This window comes from Xyrauchen texanus, chromosome 34 (genome assembly GCF_025860055.1).
Source record: "Xyrauchen texanus isolate HMW12.3.18 chromosome 34, RBS_HiC_50CHRs, whole genome shotgun sequence".
Classification (NCBI taxonomy): domain Eukaryota; kingdom Metazoa; phylum Chordata; class Actinopteri; order Cypriniformes; family Catostomidae; genus Xyrauchen; species Xyrauchen texanus.
Window position 1 is genome coordinate 31,436,103 of NC_068309.1, and position 16,293 is coordinate 31,452,395.

Genomic DNA, 16,293 nt, shown 5'->3' on the forward strand with positions numbered 1-16,293 from the left:
AAATGTAGTATTCACAGTCAGCCATGATTACTTTAATCAATGAGTGAAAGTGTCAAATAACAGGACGGTTACTGAGATCAAGCGAGTAGTATTCAGCTGGTCATGTTATTCTAACATGGCAGCACCCTTATGCGGACCCTCTCCTTGTAGAATAAAAAAGCTTTTATATGGTTACTGTTATTACTGGAGTCTTCATTTCAAGTGAGAGCTCATAATTTTATACCTATGTTTCAAAATTACAAGTAATTTCTTTAAGAATAAAACTTTTATTTGGAAAAAAAATTCTGTGTACCATTAACAATATCTACAATTCTACAATCTACAATTAAATCCATTTCCATAACATAAGCACGTTTTGTGGTTTTAAAATGTTATATTGTTGCAAATTACATCAGACAAAAATGTACTTTAACAATGCACAAATTGCTTTCACACTACACAATATGCACACATTTTAATATTTACTAGTTTAAAGTTTCTTCTGTTGCAAATTTGAGTGAGATCATCTACCACTGGAAATCAGGACTGACCACTAGCTGACATTTTCTGACATAACTGTCCTAGCGGCACCAAAGAGCCTCAACAGAATACACAACAAACATTTTCAGAAAATCCTTAAATAAAACAGGTTTGACTATTTTAGTTTTGACCTGTTTCAGAACAGTTGTTATGGTTTTACTCATGCCCCTTATTCTGTTGCACATTAAGTGTTTCAAAACAGCAGAATTTCCACCAAAGTGTTTCATACTGCCAATATAATATCTACATAAGCTCTCATATATACAGTATCTCACAAAAGTGAGTACACCCCTCACATTTTTGTAAATATTTGATTATATCTTTTCATGTGACAACACTGAAGAAATTACACTTTGCTACAATGTAAAGTAGTGAGTGTACAGCTTGTATAACAGTGTAAATTTGCTGTCCCCTCAAAATAACTCAACACACAGCCATTAATGTCTAAACCGCTGGCAACAAAAGTGAGTACACCCCTAAATGAAACTGTCCAAATTGGGCCCAATTAGCCATTTTATCTCCCCGGTGTCATGTGACTCATTAGTGTTACAAGGTCTCAGATGTGAATGGGGAGCAGGTGAGTTAAATTTGGTGTCATTGCTCCCTCATACTGGTCACTGGAAGTTCAACATGGCACCTCATGGCAAAGAACTCTCTAAGGATCTGAAAAAAATAATTGTTGCTCTACATAAAGATGGCCTAGGTTATAAGAAGATTGCCAAGACCCTGACACTGAGCTGCAGCACGGTGGCCAAGACCATACAGCGGTTTAACAGGACAGGTTCTACTCAGAACAGGCCTTGCCATGGTCGACCAAAGAAGTTGAGTGCACGTGCTCAGCGTCATATCCGGAGGTTGTCTTTGGGAAATAGACATATGAGTGCTGCCAGCATTGCTGCAGAGGTTGAAGGGGTGGGGGGTCAGCCTGTCAGTGCTCAGACCATACGCCGCACACTGCATCAAATTGGTCTGCATTGCTGTTGTCCCAGAAGGAAGTCTCTTATAAAGATGATGCACAAGAAAGCCCGCAAACAGTCTGCTTAAGACAAGCAGACTAAGGACATGGATTACTGGAACCATGTCCTGTGGTCTGATGAGACCAAGATAAACTTATTTGGTTCAGATGGTGTCAAGCGTGTGTGGTGAAACCAGGTGAGGAGTACAAAGACAAGTGTGTCTTGCCTACAGTCAAGCATGGTGGTGGGAGTGTCATGGTCTGGGGCTGCATGAGTGCTGCCAGCACAGGGGAGCTACAATTTATTGAGGGAACCATAAATGCAAACATGTACTGTGACATACTGAAGCAGAGCATGATCCCCTCCCTTCGGCGACTGGGCCACAGGGCAGTATTCCTGCATGATAACGACCCCAAACACACCTCCAAGATGACCTCTGCCTTGCTAAAGGAGCTGAGGGTGAAGGTGATGACTGGCCAAGCATGTCTCCAGACCTAAACCCTATTGAGCATCTGTGGGGCATCCTCAAACGGAAGGTGGAGGAGCACAAGGTCTCTAACATCCACCAGCTCTGTGATGTCGTCATGGAGGAGTGGAAGAGGACTCCAGTGGCAACCTGTGAATCTCTGGTGAACTCCATGCCCAAGAGGGTTAAAGCAGTGCTGGAAAATAATGGTGGCCACACAAAATATTGACACTTTGGGCCCAATTTGGACATTTTCACTTAGGGGTGTACTCACTTTTGTTGCCAGCGGGTTAGACATTAACGGCTGTGTGTTGAGTTATTTTGAGGGGACAGCAAATTTACACTGTTATACAAGCTGTACACTCACTACTTTACATTGTAGCAAAGTGTCATTTCTTCAGTGTTGTCACATGAAAAGGTATAATCAAATATTTACAAAAATGTGAGGGGTGTACTCACTTTTGTGAGATACTGTATATATAACTATATATAACTAAAAAAGGCTTGATATTTACAAAGAACTGCAGGCTGTTGGTGGTTGCCAAGGAACTGAGTTTGCTAGCGTGCTCTGAGTGGTTGCTCACTGGCCCAAGTCAAAAGAGCCCAACCCAACTCTCAATGATATTATGGTCTTTATATATGACTCACTGCCCTCATTCAATGTGAGTCAAAGGTCGTCAGTCTGATCACTTAAAAAAGTAGCACACCGCTCTTAGCCACATTATTGAGATGAGTTACATGCCACAGTTTACTGTAAAACTTAGGGTTAGGGATTTTTTGTCAGATGATAGACTTTTCATCATCTGCCTGGTGAAAATGGCTTAGAAGAAGAAGAAAAAACAAGTATCAGCAATAATAACAGAGATGCTTGTCTTAGCCAACATGCTCAATCGACAGTATTCTTCAAAAAAGAAAACCTAACTCTAGCTATTCTGTTCTTTAATCAATAATGCTACTGGATCACTAGAGGGAGCTGTTTTCCCAATTTACTGTGCGCATGCTCAACGGTTCACTATTTATATTAATAGAGATGAAATACATAGGCCTACAGAAGAATTCATATTTTGTAGGATAAACGAACAGCTTTTAAAAAGTCTATTTACAGGTATTTATATTTAAATTGACTGTTACATTAAACATCAGCACTCTGTGTTAAGCTCATCCTACTATGTGCATTTCAAACCCTTTGGAGCATCTGCCAGGATACGAAGAGCATGGATCAAGGAAAGTCAGGGAGGGTCAAAACATTCTATTGACAAAGGATTGAAGTCATAAGTAGGCCTGTCAGCACACAGTATACCCCGTGATGATGAGCAAGAGAACTTTTGACATGATCAGGTGTTTCCTCAGGCTGAGGCCAAACACAATGACAATAATAGCAGTCTTGAATTTAAAGTCCCTCCATTGCCGTAAGAGAGATCCCTAATGGAGGTTAGGTGACAGCTGCACAAAGAGACAAAACTGGTCTGTTTGAAATTGAGAAGAGCAGTTATGACTTTGGGAATAATGAGAGATTTTAATGAGAGACGTTTGGAGGGTGTCTAGTGAATGAGAATGCTCCATTGCATGGCAGTGGCTTGACAGATCCTTTTATTTTGTATGTTTTTATTTTTTACAAAGCATATGAGATCGACATCTTGGATTCCTTCCATTTGATATTTGATCTGTGTACACATCTCTGTGACAGTGTGGATACATGTAATGAGAATATAATTAGGAATAATTACTTGAACTCTCATGCTGAAATGGAAACTTATATCTCATTAGATGGTCTTTGAGAGATAAACGTCAAATAATGTTATTGTTACATGTCAGCAATGTTATTCTTGAATCATTCAACTTTTTCCAATTATCATTGCTGGGTTGATATTGGATTGCTTGTGCAGTCTAGCAGGGAATGGTGCTAAATTGTAAAATAAATTCTATCATTGGAAGTCACACATTCAGCATATGGTTGTATCTCACAAAACCTATCATGAACATGTTTGGGTCATTTTTAACGCTAAAATCGAAGAGAGCAATAAGAAATTATATTTTGCCTAAAGAAAACAAATCCTATTTTTATTTAAACACCTTTAAGATTTTTTTTTTTTATATTGGCATTATTTATTTATTTATTTTAATAATTGACAGTCTCATTTGTTATTGATGGTAAAATCATATGACATTGTATGACTTTTAATTCCACAAATAGAATTTCAAATCGATACAATACAGGCATCCCATTTTAGCTACCTTCTTATCCAACGCTTTATTTTAAGAAAGAAAACGTCAGTGAACAAATTTGGTTTATTTAATGACTGAAGTCAATAACCAGGGTTGGGAAGGTTACTTTTAAAAGTATTCTGCTACAGATTACAGAATACATGGTGTAAAATGTAATTTATAACATATTCCATTAGATTCCTCAAGGTCAGTTATATAATCTAAATATTTTATGATTATTTCTTCAGCACTGGCAAATTTTTTTCTTGTTTTGACTATAAACAAGTAAATAAAGTTAGAAAATACACTGCACTGTAAAAATACATTCTCTGAAAAAAAGCCTAAATATCATGCAGTTTTGCTACAAAAGTAAATGTATCTTATTTTTATTATTTTTAGAAAAAAAAAACTAATTTAAATTCTTATTAATGTGGCAGTCCTATTTGTTTTAAGGTTAAGTCCAACTACACCACCCGGAACTAACCCGGGAACACACAAATCATTCAGGTACACAAAGCACACAGAAACGTTGTGGCTGAGTCAGATAACAGACACCGATGATAGTATAAAACAATTTATTCAAAAAAACACCATTTAATAAAATACAACACGATCTTTAGTAATAAATCCTAAAATAGGTCAAACCTCACATTCACACACACATACGTATATCCTACCACTTCAGAACCTGGGGAATTCGTCTTGCCTATCAGCTGGACACAGCAACCACTCGTGCTCTCTCACATCACTCCACCCATTGTGAACACTGCAAACTGTCAGTCAAACCACCACCACACCCAAAAGACTTCAGGAAGCACAGGTACCCCAGATTCTGAAGGGAAGAGACAAGAGCAATCAATATAACAATAAACAAGAAAACACACACATTCCACATAAACTCAGTCAATGAAGCGTATAAATCACACACAGCCACAAGGCCTATCTTTCTCTCAACAGCAACACCAGCTAACCTGCTGATGTTCGTAGACCGTGATCAGCACAATGGGCGATAACGGGTCATTCCCTTACTACATGACGACAAAAAAATGAACCCAAAAACAGAAAATCAATGTTACACAAAAGAACAAAAAATACAAAACCCAAACCAAACCAAACACTACTACAGCATACCAGTATCAGGGTGACACACATAGACCGTCGTCCTGTAAGATTACCCCCCCCGTCCTCAGTCCATCAGTCGAGGAACACTGTCCCAGCACCAATTTAGATGTATCCTGGCAGGCTGCACGCCCGAAGCGTGTCTTGATCCGCTTGGGTGTCGTCCTCCATCAAATGAAGACCGGCACACTGTCGAGTGAGAATTCGCATACAGTTTCACATAAAGAATGCACAGTTCGAACAAGAGACGGAAGGGTGGGCAAACACAGCGACTGGTAAGTGAGACACCATCTAATCCGTGCGGAGTCACCGTTGTCCCACGCAGATACGGATTACAAAAAGTAGCACGAGCCGACAGCGTCCTCAAAGCCTCTCAAAAGTGTGCTAAGCCTGCTACAACACCTCCACGCCTTGTACCACTGCATTAAATAACACGTTAGTTTTAGGAGGCAATCGTCTCGTTTAGCTTAGGCATAAGAAAAATGCGTCACATATCTGCATTAAATACTCACGCTGCGCAGTGCACTCGAAGACGTGTTAATAAACAGCTCGCTATAAGCGTTCACTCCACGTGTCTTCCGTCCTCCTCAGCCACACTGCAAGTTAAGCGAGTCCCAAATTATCCTCCTTGACCCAAACATTCATGATGCACTTGCCAGCAAAAGCCCTTACCTACAGAACCTAAACAGGCGCCCCAACAAATGACGTCATTTCCCGAACCCAGGAATACCACGCTTGCCTAGATGTCAGTCGCACCTATTTTATATGTTCACGGAACACCATATTTGGGAATTAACCCTATAATGGCTGATTCCATCACCACAATCTACCCCCCCATTGATCATCGTAGTCCCGACGATGAAAAACACTACTGGTCCCACGGTCTGAACCAGGCCGGGCACAAACTAGAACTGGCAGAAACCTGGTGGACTTCACTTCCCACCGCTCGCGGCAAGTGGTGCTGATTGGAGTGCTGACCTGCCCCAACACGGCCCGTTCTTCTTAGGGCACCCCCTAACATAGTGGGCGGTCCCGAAGCCAAGGGTTCTAACTCTAGCCGAGAGCTAACACCACCTCCAGATATCCCCACTACAGGCTGATTAGTGGATTCCTCCGCTCCCGGAACTAGACCAACCCTGGCCTCTAATAGAGCCCTACCCCCTTCTACACCCCCTAGAGTAACTGACGGGGCCTCTACCACCACACGGGCTAAATCCCCGTCCTCCAGTTCGTCGTCCATCTCTGGGGGTGACGATGGCTCGACAGGCCCTACTAAGGACTCAGTACATGCTGGGTTATTCTGTTTACGAGGTTTCAAGGATGCCCGATGAATCTGACGAACCTTCTCGAGGTCCTGCACCGGTGCCACGGTGTACACTGACCCACCGTCCCGTGGAGTCTGGACTACCTGATATACCGTTGAGCTCCAAAGGTCCTGGATCTTATGATGTCCCACAAACCCATGCTCACGCAGGTAGACTAATTGACCCTTCAATAGTGGCTGTTCCCTTACCAGCCGGTCATGCTTTGCCTTCCGATATTGGGCTGCTGCTTGTAGCCGCTCACGGGCACCATCAAAAGCCACTTGAAGCTGGGACTGATGCTCTTCCACTCAATGATGGACCCTACCAGCCACTGGCTCCTGCACCCGACCCAGCAGGAAATCCACTGGCAATCTAGGCTCCTGCCCAAACATCAAATAGTAAGGGGCTTCTCCAGTGGCCTGGTGGGGAGTGGTACTATAACAGAACAGCACCTGGGGCAAACAGGATGCCCAGTCCCTCTTTCTCCCGGTGGGCAAAGTCCGCAACAAATTGTGCAGAGTACGGTTAAACCGTTCGCACTGGCCATTGCCAGCTGGGTGGTAAGGTGTAGTGCGAGACTTGCCCATCTGGTAGAGGTTACACAGCTGCTGAATAAGACGGGACTCGAAATTTCGGCCCTGATCCGAATGGATTCGGCCTGGAACGCCAAACTTATAAAACCACTCACCCACCAAGACACGAGCCATGGTCTCCGCCTGTTGATCCAGAGTAGGGATTGCCACCGTAAATTTACTAAAAACATCCGTCATCACGAGCACATTGTCTTGCCCAGAATGAGCGGGTTCCAAGACTGTGAAGTCAAGGGCCACTATTTCATTCGGACGAGAGGCCAATAAGTGTGCAATAACTCCGAGCAACTGGTGCATCCCCCTTGGCCTGTTGGCACCGCTCGCACTGCTGCACCCACTGGGCTACATCGGCCGACATCCCTGGCCAGTAGCATCGTTGTCGCACTAACTCCAAGGTGCGCTCGATGCCTTGATGCCCATGGCCCTGATATAATTGGGTCAGTACCTCAGATTGCAACACAACAGGTAGCAACAGCTGAAGCACCTCTTCACCACCATCAGGACGATGGACCCTTCGATATAACAGACCGTCCCGTTCCTCTAGACGGTCCCACTGACGGAGTAATATTAGCACCAGATTAGGTAAGGATCGTCTCTCGTGAGTCCCTGGGCCTCGCCCTTGACGCAAATAGCCAAGGGCTACACTAATGACAGGGTCTTCCTCCTGTAGGGCCACCAAATCTGGCCCGGATCGACTGGGCATAGCCTGCACAGCCCTCACCGCGGTGGGTCCCATTGGACCTACAACCGCCGCATGCCTCATCAACTCGGGAACTACCATACCCGACTGACTATTGTCCCCTGCGGGCTGTTCCCCAGTAGGTTACCGCGATAACGCATCCACATTCTGGTTAGACCTTCCTGATCGATACTGCACTACAAAATCGAAAGCCGCTAATTCGGCTGCCCATCGCTGTTCTGTGGTGCCCAATTTTGCAGTGGCCAGGTGACTCAGCGGATTATTGTCAGTACAGACAATACATCGATGACCCAACAGGTATTCGTGAAATTTTTCTGCCATAGCCCATTTTAAGGCCAGAAACTCAAGCCGCATCGAACTGTATGTGGCAGTATTATGCTCCGCTGGCCTTAGACTTCGGCTAGCGTAAGCCACTGGCCTCACCTTGCCATCGACCTCTTGGGAAAGCACGGCCCCTAACCCTACATAGCTGGCGTCAATCTCTAAAATAAACGGAAGTTTAAAATCCGCATAGGCAAGGACCGGTGCGGTAGTGAGTTTCTGCTTTAGAGTCTGAAACGCTTGCTCGCACTGTTCCGACCACCCCGGCGCCAATTCCTGCCTCCATCTACTCACCTTCCCTTTGTTTGCCTCAGTCACTAGTCGATGTAACGGAGCTGCTACCTGAGCGAACCCCTCTACGAATTGCCTGTAGAAACTAACAAAACCGAGAATGGTCCACAGCTCTGACACAGTCTTAGGGCAGGGCCACTGCGCTACGGCCTCAACCTTTCCCGGGTCTGTAGCCACCCCCTGAGACGATATTACATGTCCCAAGTACTGCACTGTTTCCCTGAAAAACGCACACTTTTCCAGCTTAACTTTGAGACCGGCGGCTCGTAGGCGACCCAGCACCATCCTCAATCTCTGCAGATGGTGTTGCACAGATGAGGAGTACACAATAATGTCGTCAAGATACAATAAGACAGACTGGTGTCGCTGGTCGCCAAAGAGCCGCTCCATCAAACGCTGGAAGGTTCCGGGTGCGTTGCACAGGCCAAAGGGCATACGATTCCATTCGTATAGCCCAAAGGGTGTGCAGAAGGCCGTTTTATAACGATCAGATTCCGCAACAGGGACTTGATTATACCCGCTGGCCAGGTCTAATGTAGTAAACCAGCGGGCCCCTGTTAAAGAAGTCAATGTTTCCTCGATTCGAGGCAACGGAAACGAGTCTCTTCGAGTCTTAGAATTAAGTTGACGGTAGTCTACGCATAAGCGCAGGCTACCGTCTTTCTTCTTTACCAATACTACTGGGGAAGCATATGGACTGCAACTCTCCTGGATCACCTGAGCATCTAAAAGCTGACTAATATGAGTCTTAACCAACTCATATTCAGATGGAGGGATTCGTCTATAGCGTTGTCGGACTGGAGTCTCATCTAATAGAGGGATTTCATGAGACAAGAGGTCAGTGCAACCCAAATCTCCCTCGCCAGTGGAAAACACGCTCTGGAACTCCCAAAGGAGAGCCCTCACCTGTTCCTGCTCTTCATCTGACAACCCTTGCAATTCTACCTTTTCGATGCACTCTGCCCCTGATACCACAATCCCATCACAGGTTGCTGTCCTAGCAGTCGCTGTCGAAACCTCAGTCAGTCCCACAGGAGGATCCACAAAATACACCTCTTGCAACTTCCCTAGGATCGTTGTGGGATATAAAACAGCATCAAGTATACCAACGTTAACCACAGGTACTAAAACTGTACCACCACTTATGCGCACTAAAGACGGAGAGGCTAATAAGCCCCCAGGTAACCAGGTCTCAAGGGGCTCAAATAATACTGTCTTACCACTAAACATGGACGAAGATTTAGCAGTTACAAATCTCAGAGTGCCGCCTGGAACTCGACACACTCGACGCCCACGGATTTTGGTATTACCTCCGCATGTAAGAACGCCATCCACTTTTTGACAGGCTTTGAGAGCCTGGGATAATTCCGCATCCTGCGTTACTAATGGCAAATCGAATAAAGCTGCTCCGTGCTGTCCGAAGAGTTAGCTATAGTAACATTCATTCCTAGAATGCCAGGAGTACTTGGACTAGTGCCCGGGGGGGGGGTCGCGAACCACCAATATTCCACACCCGGATATAATATGACCACACAGTCCAATGTCTAATTCTATATAACCAATGTAAGGAATTTCCAGTCCATTGGCGGCTCTAAGCCACAACCAGTGGCATGACTGCAACCGATCCTGGCCCCATGGTTCAAACAACGACCCAAAACAGCTCTCTGTAATGGTCGACACCATGGAACCAGTATCTATCAGACAGGGCACTGAGACACCCCCAATCGTAACAACAAGGTGTCGGCAAGAGGAGACTAAATGAGACGTGGAGACGCCATCAAAGAATACACGGGAGCCATTCGTAACCCCAACCGGACTGTGGCTCTGCAGCCCGGTGGGGACTAGTTTTCCGACTGGTGGGGGAGGCCAGACCTAACATCGCTGGATAACCGGTCGACATGGGGATGAGCTGGTGGGCCAGGAGAGCGATGTTGCCAATTACACTCTCGAGCAAAATGCCCGGGCTGCTGGCACCGCCGGCAAATCACGGACGCAGGACGTGGCGAACGACCGCGAAACTGGGGACTTTGGCTACGGGTTAGAATCTGAGTAAGTTGATCAATTTGCTTTTGCTGTTGATGCAGTATTTCCCGTAATTCACCTAATTCGGATGGACGGCTCCCCTGTTCGGAATTGACCCCCATATCGCCTTGAACCCCACATTGATTCCCATGCACTAAAGGTGCAGATTGGCTCCGGCCCCTGGCACCACCTGGCATTCCCTCTCGCTCCCAGCGAATAGCTTCCCCTCGCACCTCCAAAAGTGTTGCAGCAGGCTGACGCCGTACTAGCTGTTTTAATTCCCGGCGTTACGCATTATCTAGCACACATTCAATAAATTGGTCCCTTACTATGACATTTGCATTCAAAATAGTATGTGGTGACTGTTGTTTAAGTTTATCGAAAAGACCCAACAACACCAGGGAGAATTCTTGTAACGTTTCTCCCTCCAATTGTCGCCGCGAGTAAAAGCCTCTTGAAGTGCAACGTAAGATACTGCACAACCATACAGTTCACGTAGTGCTGAAATAATTCTTGTTGGGTCATCTTTATCCATACTTGGTCGGTATTTAATTTCGTCACGAGCCTCTCCTTCGAGATGATCGAACAAAAAGAAAGCCCTTTCTGCAACAGTCATAGTCCGCATGCGCATACACGCCTCTGCTTCTTCGACCCATTCTTCAATGCCTATACCGGATCTACCATTGAATTTTGGATAATGCCTTTCCCGCGGAACAAACACGAAGCGTTCGACGGTACCAATATTTGAGTCGACGGAACTGGGCGTCTCGTCGCGACACACTACCAGAGGCTGCGCCAGGATCAAGCAACTCAATCGGTGCCCGCTTGAGTTGCAGTCTCTCATTGTCAGCCTTTAACTGAATCACAAGATCTCTCATTTCCTGTAACTCAGCCTCCATTCCCAAATACTTTAGGGGGCACTTACTGGACGAATATCCACCGTATTGTCACCACTCAAGCACACACAAAGACCGAAAAACAAAAATAATCACTGTGTCTGAATCTGTACAACAGCCACAAAATCCTGCCGAACTACGCCAAATGTGGCAGTCCTATTTGTTTTAAGGTTAAGTCCAACTACGCCACCCGGAACTAACCCGGGAACACACAAATCATTCAGGTACACAAAGCACACAGAAACGTTGTGGCTGAGTCAGATAACAGACACCGATGATCGTATAAAACAATTTATTCAAAAAAACACCATTTAATAAAATACAACACGATCTTTAGTAATAAATCCTAAAATAGATCAAACCTCACATTCACACACACATATATATCCTACCACTTCAGAACCTGGGGAATTCGTCTTGCCTATCAGCTGGACACAGCAACCACTCGTGCTCTCTCACATCACTCCACCCATTGTGAACACTGCAAACTGTCAGTCAAACCACCACCACACCCAAAAGACTTCAGGAAGCACAGGTACCCCAGATTCTGAAGGGAAGAGACAAGAGCAATCAATATAACAATAAACAAGAAAACACACACATTCCACATAAACTCAGTCAATGAAGCGTATAAATCACACAAAGCCACAAGGCCTATCTTTCTCTCAACAGCAACACCAGCTAACCTGCTGATGTTCGTAGACCGTGATCAGCACAATGGGCGATAACGGGTCATTCCCTTACTACTTGACGACACAAAAAATGAACCCAAAAACACAAACAGAAAATCAATGTAACACAAAAGAACAAAAAAATACAAAACCCAAACCAAACACTACTATAGCATACCAGTATCAGGGTGACACACATAGACCGTCGTCCTGTAAGATTACCCCCCCCCGTCCTCAGTCCATCAGTCGAGGAACACTGTCCCAGCACCAATTTAGATGTATCCTGGCAGGCTGCACGCCCGAAGCGTGTCTTGATCCGCTTGGGTGTCGTCCTCCACCAAATGAAGACCGGCACACTGTCGAGTGAGAATTCGCATACAGTTTCACATAAAGAATGCACAGTTCGAACAAGAGACGGAAGGGTGGGCAAACACAGCGACTGGTAAGTGAGACACCATCTAATCCGTCCGGAGTCACCGTTGTCCCAGGCAGATACGGATTACAAAAAGTAGCACGAGCCGACAACGTCCTCAAAGCCTCTCAAAAGTGTGCTAAGCCTGCTACAACACCTCCACGCCTTGTACCACTGCATTAAATAACACGTTAGTTTTAGGAGGCAATCGTCTCGTTTAGCTTAGGCATAAGAAAAATGCGTCACATACCTGCATTAAATACTCACGCTGCGCAGTGCACTCAAAGACGTGTTAATAAACAGCTCGCTATAAGCGTTCACTCCACGTGTCTTCCGTCCTCCTCAGCCACACTGCAAGTTAAGTGAGTCCCAAATTATCCTCCTTGACCCAAACATTCATGATGCACTTGCCAGCAAAAGCCCTTACCTACAGAACCTAAACCGGCGCCCCAACAAATGACGTCATTTCCCGAACTCAGGAATACCATGCTTGCCTAGATGTCCGTCGCACCTATTTTATATGTTCACGGAACACCATATTTGGGAATTAACCCTATAATGGCTGATTACATCACCACATTAAGAATAAAACTTTTGCAGTATGTCTTTGCCCAAATACTTAGAATTCATTATATAACAAAATCGTGCCGACTAACAGATGCATGCAAAGAGTACAAATAGCATTTTAGCTTAGCACAAAGCTAAATGTTAACATGACAATTTATCTTTTTGCAGCTCCAAATTTCAAAACCCCTCAGAGTGTACGCAAGGACATCCTATTCTGATCGTATGCGGATTCTGTTCATAGAATGAGAGAATATATTATTTGTAGCCTTCTATACAATATTAAATGCTACATTGGTTAGCATTTCTTATAAAAAATATCCCAGCTGCATAAATAACATTGACATCGCATGTAATTGTGTATTTATTGAATATATGTTTCATCTGTCAAAGTGTTTCTAACTGTTTTTACATGATGTAACTACTCTATTAATCTCCCAAGGGAAAGTTCCTCATTGATGTCATATCTACCTTTTCACCCATAACAGCAGTGTGAAAGTGTTTGTATGAATGAAACACATCATAAGAAAGTGTTTCACCGCTGATCAAAAGCCTCTTGGATTGCATAATTTAAATGCATAAATATTTTCCAACTGAATAGACTATATATAAAATGAAACAAATTACAATAAAAGGGAAAGTAATCGCTTCAGTAATCAAAATACATTTTGAATGTAACTGTATTCTGATTAGCAATGATTTTAAATGGTATCTATAGTTGATACAGTTGTACATTTACTAATATTTAGGATTTGAAATAACTATCCCATTACATGTTGTGATGGCGGACCACTCTTAGCTGGGACGTATTGCTTAACTTCTTTGACAAGCTATCCAACACAGAGAAACTTAATTGTACCTTTTTGCGGTGGATGAGACGGAATTCCAGCAGGTAGATAAATTGGTTGGTAAGCAGAGCAAGGCAGGCAGCGAGCAGGTAAGTAGGTTGGTAGTAGCAGACAAAGCATGGACTCCAGTAATCCGACAAACGATTGGTAGGTGATTGAAGAATGGTGGTTAAAAGGGACAACTTAATATCAAAATAATGTCCAAATAGTGTTCAATAGTGATTCAATAGCGATTCAATAGCGATTCAATAGCGATCCAATAGCGATGTAAAGAACTGTATGCTTAATACGTTCTAACAGCTTCCTTGTTCTTTTTTCCTTGTTTTTGAAAAGGTGAGAGGCGACCATCTTTATATTCAAACATTCTCACAAACTGTCAAAATAAAGGTCCCTACAAAATAAAGGATCCTACACCTAACACAACATAACAGTGCTCCAATAGCACAAAAATTTTGATTAAACTAAACCCAAAATAGCTCCTACATAGCCGGCCCCTTATAGCTATGCAGAAGGCAAGCTATAACTAACTAAATGTAATTTCCAAGGAGCTATATATTATTTCCTTAAACTCACTATGCATTATTCACAAGAATAAATGAGTGCAAAGATTCAGTGTATGCATCTGTATGACAGTGTGTGCACGTGCGCAAGTTCATTCAAGTCTCACTCAGCTTTAGAGTGTTGGCCTTCTACTAGCAAGCAGATCTTACTGATAGGTCTTTCAAGCTGGCTTGATTTAGTTTGAAGACGTACGCTGCGGACCAATCCTTTGGAGTCAGGGAAGGCTTCAGTGATTCTAGCCAGCATCCATGATCATCTAGGCGCCGTGCTATCAGCTACTAGCACGACGTCTCCTGGACAGAAGTTGCGTCTGACACGAGACCATTTTTGCCGTGTTTGCAGAAGAGGGAGGTACTCTCGACCCAGCGTTTCCAAAATAGGTCGGCAATGTACTGGACCTGTCTCCAACGATGCCTGGTGTAAAGATCTTCTTTCACGAACAAACCTGGAGGTAGAATGGGCTGCACCTTAAGTTGCAGTATATGATAAGGTGTTAATGGCTCCAAGTCGTTTGGATTATCAGAAACAGTCATGAGTGGACGGCTATTGAGAATGGCCTCAACCTCACACATTACTGTCTGAAGGCCTTCATCATCCAGATACTGCTGGCTGGTGACTGACCGTAATGTCGTTTTGACCATGCGAATCAACCTCTCCCATATCCCTTCATAATGGGCACCATGGGGAGGGTTAAATGTCCATTTTACCCCCTTTTGGAGCAGACTTTTTTCAATTTGTTGCATGTTCCAAGATTTCAATGACTCTTTTAGTTCCTTTTCAGTTGCAACAAAGTTTGTTCCATTATCTGACCGCAACTCTGACACTGGTCCTCTTCTGGCAATGAAACATCTGAATGCATGAATGCAAGAGTCAGTATCAAGTGAATGTGCAACTCCAAGTGTATAGCACGACTGGTAAGACATGTGAAGATCACACCATACCGTTTTACAATGCTACGGCCTCGTTTTACCTCTAATGGCCCAAAATAATCAACCCCTACATGCGTGAAGGGTGGAAGGTCAGGGGTCAACCTGTCAACTGGCAAGTCTGCCATTTTCTGTTCACCTGCACTCAACTTGACTCTTCTGCACCTGGTGCATTCATAAACTACCTTTCTGGCCAGAGTGTCGGCGCAAGGAATCCAATATCTTTGTCTGAGTTTGGAGAGCATGAAATTTCTTCCACTGTGTCCAACTTCATGATTGATGTGCTGTAGTAAGAGTTTGGAAACGTGATGGTCCTTAGGGAGAAGAGCAGGGTGTTTCTGCTCAGTGGGCATTGCCATTTTACTCAGACACCCACCAACCCTTAAGATCCTACACCTAACACAACATAACAGTGCTCCAATAGCACAAAAATTTAGATTAAACTAAACCCAAAATAGCTCCTACATAGCCGGCCCCTTATAGCTATGCAGAAGGCAAGCTATAACTAACTAAATGTAATTTCCAAGGAGCTATATATTATTTCCTTAAACTCACTATGCATTATTCACAAGAATAAATGAGTGCAAAGATTCAGTGTATGCATCTGTATGACAGTGTGTGCACGTGCGCAAGTTCATTCAAGTCTCACTCAGCTTTAGAGTGTTGGCCTTCTACTAGCAAGCAGATCTTACTGATAGGTCTTTCAAGCTGGCTTGATTTAGTTTGAAGACGTACGCTGCGGACCAATCCTTTGGAGTCAGGGAAGGCTTCAGTGATTCTAGCCAGCATCCATGATCATCTAGGCGCCGTGCTATCAGCTACTAGCACGACGTCTCCTGGACAGAAGTTGCGTCTGACACGAGACCATTTTTGCCGTGTTTGCAGAAGAGGGAGGTACTCTCGGACCCAGCGTTTCCAAAAT